The 6,137-nt window shown below is 34.9% G+C and overlaps 1 non-coding gene across 1 annotated transcript; it reads right to left on the reverse strand.

Annotated features, from left to right (window-relative positions):
- Nucleotides 1-1,615: 1,615 nt before the first annotated feature.
- Nucleotides 1,616-3,719, reverse strand: LOC114298297 (uncharacterized). The gene is made up of 5 exons (XR_014348000.1): nt 3,540-3,719; nt 2,866-3,144; nt 2,712-2,780; nt 1,830-1,910; nt 1,616-1,720 (listed from the first exon to the last, which is right to left on the reverse strand). It is a non-coding gene; the product is annotated as an uncharacterized LOC114298297 (transcript).
- Between the last annotated feature and the right edge of the window lie 2,418 nt (nt 3,720-6,137).

Consider the following 6,137-nt stretch of genomic DNA (forward strand, 5'->3'; position numbering starts at 1 on the left):
ACACATAACCCTCTTGAAATTTGGAGTAAAGTGCAAACGTTGCAAATTCTGGTTAAGTTAACCATGCGTTAACACACTAAATTGAGCGTGTGTTAAGAAATATATATAATGATACTTTTGCCCCTTTTTCAATTTGCCTTTTTCTATTATTTTCTTCTTCATTCCCTCTCCCTCCTCCTCCTTTCTACAGCAGCAGACCCATTCGCCATTCCCCTTCTCATTTCCTCCTATATTTCACATGCCACCACCAACCAATAGCCTCATGGACCACCATGGCTATCAACCACCTCTAAAACAAAACCCAGTATCCATTTCCCCAAACACCTAGGTTGGGTGACTTTGCAAGACACAGTCCACCAGGACACCACCATGCATGGCCAAACCCAACCCTAACACCTAGTGGACAAGCACATTTCATCCCTCTCATCTTTCTCTCCCTCGTAGGGAAGTAAAATTTAAAACTCATCTCCCTCTAACAACCTAAAAACAGAAAGTTCTAAACACAAGTTCTAAAGGCAACGAATCACCTTTTAAGTTCTGAATTGTGAAAACTCCAAGAAAAGAAAAACAATGAAAATGAAAATGGGGTAGAAATTTTAGGGGAAAATGCTATATAGTTGAGTACGAGACTGAGGAGAGACATTGTCATTTTTTAAGGCAGCTAAGCTGAGAACTATTAAGATGTTATTAATGAAATCATTAAACCAATGATGTGTATTGATCAATCACTATAGCCAAACTTTATGTTAGGAACAAAAGCAATTACTAACAATTAACAATAGACTACTTAAATTAGTACTGAGAAAAAAAATCGCTGTAAATAAATTAATCCCTCACGGCAAGAGGAGTTGTGTAGGTGTCATATGAGAGGAGGGAGAGGAATGATATGAGACAGACCATGGGACAAGAAAGGGCATAATGGGAAGAAAAACAAAAGAAAAGAGTCCCATCTAACACTTTATTGTTGACCTTGAACTATGTTTTCTGAAGAATTAAACAAAAATCAAGTTAGGTTGTCTTCAGTCAGAGTCTACAAGTCAACAGTTTACATTTAACATATGTTGTGATCTAATGTTCCCCATGACAACAAAACAATGTGCAATAAGTACATGCATTTAATAATCCAACACTATTGTCCATTTGGAGGTATTGACATCAACTTAAATAACCAAAATGTCCAGAAGGACCCAATTGACATCAACTTAAATAACTACAATGTCCAGAAGGACATCAACAGACCAAGGTGCAATAAGTATATGCTAAGTGATTTCTATTAATATGAAATAGGACCAGACCATAGTAGGTATAGTAAGTGATTTCTATTAATATGATCTATCTTCCACATACACAAAAAAACAATGTTCAATGCTCAGATGCCAATGGGAAGATAAGATCTATGACAATCTAGTTTCTTGTATTTTGCATCCTATAATTTTGGTTTTTTATTTTTTTAAAAGAAAAAGACTAACTAGATTCTTGTGCTTGCTTACTTGCTTTGTTTACCTTGTGATTTACATGATATCTCTAATTTGCATGGGTTGTATAAAGTCTAATAACCACCCAACATTATAGTAAAGCAGTACTAAAAAAATAAGTTTAAATCATCAAAAAGTAAAACCTGAAGCACTTGAGCAGCATATCTCTGAGCTGCTGCATCTTGCTCAGCAAATTTGTGAGCATCTTCTGTTACCCTTTGTTCTTGCTCTACCCTCATCAAAACCTATTAGATAAGTCATAATCAATATATTGTTAGAAATCTTTATCACATAAGAGAAAACAAGAACCAATTTTTTACATATTTAATTGTCAAACATAAAGCAATGCAAAACCTGAAGCATGACATTTTTTTGTTCTTGCTTATCAACAAGGGCATGTCGAAGCTCAGCAACCTCTCGCTCCAATTGTTCAACCTGAAACTCATAAGCAAATAGTTAATATGAAAAATATTTTATTTAACATTTTAAACTAGGTAGAAGAATAAATAAGAACTCAACCACTAAACAAGCATCTTGCTTACAAAAATTTTAATAACTACATCAAACAATTTCAGTAGATTTCGAGTAGAAAAAGGTGAAAAACTTAGTAGGAATTCCCCACCTCTCTCTCTTTTTTCTTCGATTCAAAAACCACAAAATATGATCAGGAAAAAGAAATCAAAATACACCACAAAGAAGGTGAGGAATTTTGGCTGAATTCAATGAGTTATAGGAAAATAATTAAACAAATTAAGAAAACTCACAATGGAATGGAAATGCAGGGCCAGGCACAAGCTCATAGAGGAGTCGTGATCAACATGGAATCATTCAGTGGAATGGAAATGTAGGTTTACATTGGAAAACATCCTTATGTAGATGTCTATGGTGGCAAATTGTGGATTAATATCCTACATGAAATTGACACACACAATTCATCAGCTGTTGATCTAGTTCTCAAATTGCGTAATGAGCCTGTTTGGTGCAGTATTTTTTATGTTTAATTATTCTAAGATCCCCTAAACTATTAGTGAGAGCTAGATCAACAGATGATGAGGATTAAGATGGTACAATGTCGTCAAAGCCTCTAGGCTTGTATGCCATAGAGGAACAGCTGATGAATTGAAACTATTGTTGCTCATGTCCCTGCATACCATCATCTTATGGTCAGAAAATGCAAATAGATTTCACATGCATTGCTAACAAAATTGAATATCGAAGGAAATTGCAACAACTTACAGAGAGTTGAGAAAGTTCATCCCTGTGAGATTGGGCGAAGGTCCATTCAAATTATTGTTCGACAAGTACCTGAAAAGGCATAACCAAAACACTTTCTTAATGACACAACTTGAATTCTACATGAAGTTGGAAAATTTTCTGTGTGTGTACTTACAGCTCCCTGACACTTGTAAGGTTGTTGAGGTTTGAAGGAACAGGCCGATTTAATGAATTCCAATTGAAGCATCTGTTTGCAAGGCAAAAGTTTCAATCCAAAACAAGAAACTAAATTTGTTACTATAGGAACATGAAAGCCAATCACAGAATGGTTTCTGTAAGAAGCTTAGTAAGAAGTTTCTAGAGTACATGACATAGATACTCACATGGCCTCCAAAGTCTGCACATATCCTAGTGTGTCAGGGATGCTTCCAGTGAGTTTGTTGATATAAAAAATCTTGCTCAATATAAAAGTATAATTATTTATTAGAAACTATAACAAGATAATGTCCAAATTAGCATTAGTTGGAACATAGGATCGCCTAGTGTCACAACAACTGAATCAAATGCTCCACATGAAGTCAAAATATGCTAATTAATGACTAAGTTTTGTCGTTCATAACATCAAAGATTACAATTTGGAAACTTATGCATGTATCAGATTCATGTTTAAGTGGAAAAGTTTAGATGGAATGCTGCCGAATAGCTGATTCATTCCTAGATGACTGTGAATAATGGGCAGAAATTTGCTTAAATTTAAATAACAATAATACTAAAACATGTTATCTTCAAAAGAATTTGAAAAAAATAAAATAAAATTTAAGTTTGATATTTCAAAGAGGTGAGACATACAAGTGCCTTGCTTTAACTAGCATATCCAGACCAGTTGTGCTCCCACTAGAGATTGGAATTGTTCCATTAAGCTGGTTCTCAGTTAAATCTAGCCATGAAAGATTAGACAAATTACCAATGGAAGGCGGGATTGGTCCACTGAAGCTGTTCGCATTCAGAGCTCTGCAGACAATGCTAATAAAATTTTAATATATTTACCAACCAACCAAACCAAGCCTTAAGTCCCATCAAATGGAGTTGGCTACATTCATTTTCATAAGGGATCCGAGCGGCTTTTTTACGTGTTGGCTGTCGGCTACCTAACACACAACCCTCCTCCTTAACCCGGGCTTGGGACCGGCGGAGTTGTTAACAAAAATATTAAGTGAAATTTATCTATAAGATAAGAAGCATGGCACTTCTAAGAAAGTAACATGTCATGGCCATGTATATCCAATTACATATTAACGACAATAGGTTACAGTCACAGTTGATTTTTAATAGTACGATGGTACGCAGTGCCAAGTCAAATGAGCACATTCTAAGAAGGATGTCATGACGTAAAATGAACAATATAACTTAAAAACCATTGCGTTGACATCCATCACTGCAATCCTGAAGTGACATTCTTTCCACCAATAGTTAAAAAACACAGACAGAGAGAACAGTGTAAAATCAAATAGACATCTTTCGGTTTCAGTATATTGATGCAAATATATAAGATGGTAATCTCTTTTTAACCTCCTTCATTATAAGAAAGCAGAAAATCATATAAATGAAAAATGATACACAAGAAGGATGACAACCCTCTAAATTATGGGCATCATATTGCAGTCTAATCCTCTCAGCAGAAATTTCTGGCTAATTCTCTGAACTAACAATGACGTCCCCAGAGAAAGTCTACACTTTAGTCTGGATTTACCACTGAATCCCTCCAAACTCAAAGCGAGAATTCTGTTTAGTTCCATAGTAATTATACACAATTACAGTTCAGTTCTGCGCAATCAGATACTCAACTCTCTTACACCACTCCTTATAAAATTTTAAGGAACAGTTTCTAGATACATTTATATCATTCCTCGCATTCTAGAACATAGTGAAGTGAGCATTTTGCATAATATTTCGTTTCTTATTAAATTAAGATAAGAAAATCATGACAAAAAGCTCAAAAAGGAGAGTAGATTAAAGATCAGACACCGACACCAACAGGCTACTAGGTGAAGAAAATGTTGAATTTCCCAAGTTATTAAGAGGACTAACTAAAACATTGTAGAAAGAAGTATCATGTAAAGTGAAGAGACGTAAATGTATAGAAGATGACATGGTAAAAATGTTCCCAGTACCTTCAAAGATGAAAAAATTGATTGAGCAAGCCAAAGAAGATCATCTGAAGAATGTTCAGAACTTTGAAATAGTTGATCAGCAACAACTACTTCCTGCAAAGAATAGCATTGTGCTACCCCCCTAACATCAAAATTGCAGGATCAATTAAGCATAAACATTAAATAGAGTCCATTAGATCAATTAAAACACAAATGAAGATATATGTGCGACTGTTAACTTAATTGACATTTACAATCAACAGTAGCAATTACTGGGATACAAATCATTATCAAGAAGTAACACATATGAATTGATACCTGCAAAATCACAGCAAGCAACAACTCAAGTGAACTACCCTTTCCAGTCAACGACCCAAGAACAGTTATGGAGAAGAAAAGAAAACGTTACAAAGCAAAAATTACACACATATACAGACTTCGAATTTCAATTTCCGCCATTAGGGTTTGGAAATCGAACAATCAGATACCTAATTACACACACACACACACATATAGAAATCACTGAAGCTTTATATATATATATATAACTTTGAACATAGATTATGAACCAACAAAAATTGAACACAGATTTGGCCCCCATCGTTCATCTCGGTGGTTGTAGCAGCGGAGGAAGAGCCCTCACATCTCAGATCTACCATAAATCCAACAGATTTGAAGCCTTCATATCTCATATCGTCGTCGTCCGGGAATGGCACGAAGATGGTGAAGACGGTGGTGGTGGTGGTGGTGTGCGGTGGATGTGAGGGTGAAGACGGTGGCGGCCATGGAAGAGGAGTAAAGGGCAGGGAGACCGTCGTCGATCTGGTGTTTGGAGTTCTCGATACCCAAGGAGTTGGAGATTATTGGTGAAAAGCCCCAAAATTTGAGTTTATACAAAATTTGAGTTTATAACTAATCAGGCATAATAAACTTATACAAAATTTGAGTTTATACAAAATTTGAGTTTATAACTAATCAGGCATAATAGACTTATACAAAATTCTCACCAACACTTTCAAAATTTTGACAATTTTGACATCATAAAAAAAAGTTAGTGGGAAAAATTTAGGTGACGAAACTTATTTTTTTTCTCACCTAAAAGTAAATATTTATTGACAGAAATAAATTTCGTCACCTATTATTTTATTTTTTTTATTATACGTGACAAAATTTATAATTCCTCATGGATTATTCTTATTTAGTGACGAAATTTGTTTTCTTCACTAATTTTTGTCACCATACCAAAACAGAGAATAAGAGAAAGAGACACCAAAAAAAGAGCAAAGAGAAATCATGT

Source organism: Camellia sinensis, chromosome 13 (genome assembly GCF_055761805.1).
Source record: "Camellia sinensis isolate YWXY chromosome 13, ASM5576180v1, whole genome shotgun sequence".
Lineage (NCBI taxonomy): Eukaryota > Viridiplantae > Streptophyta > Magnoliopsida > Ericales > Theaceae > Camellia > Camellia sinensis.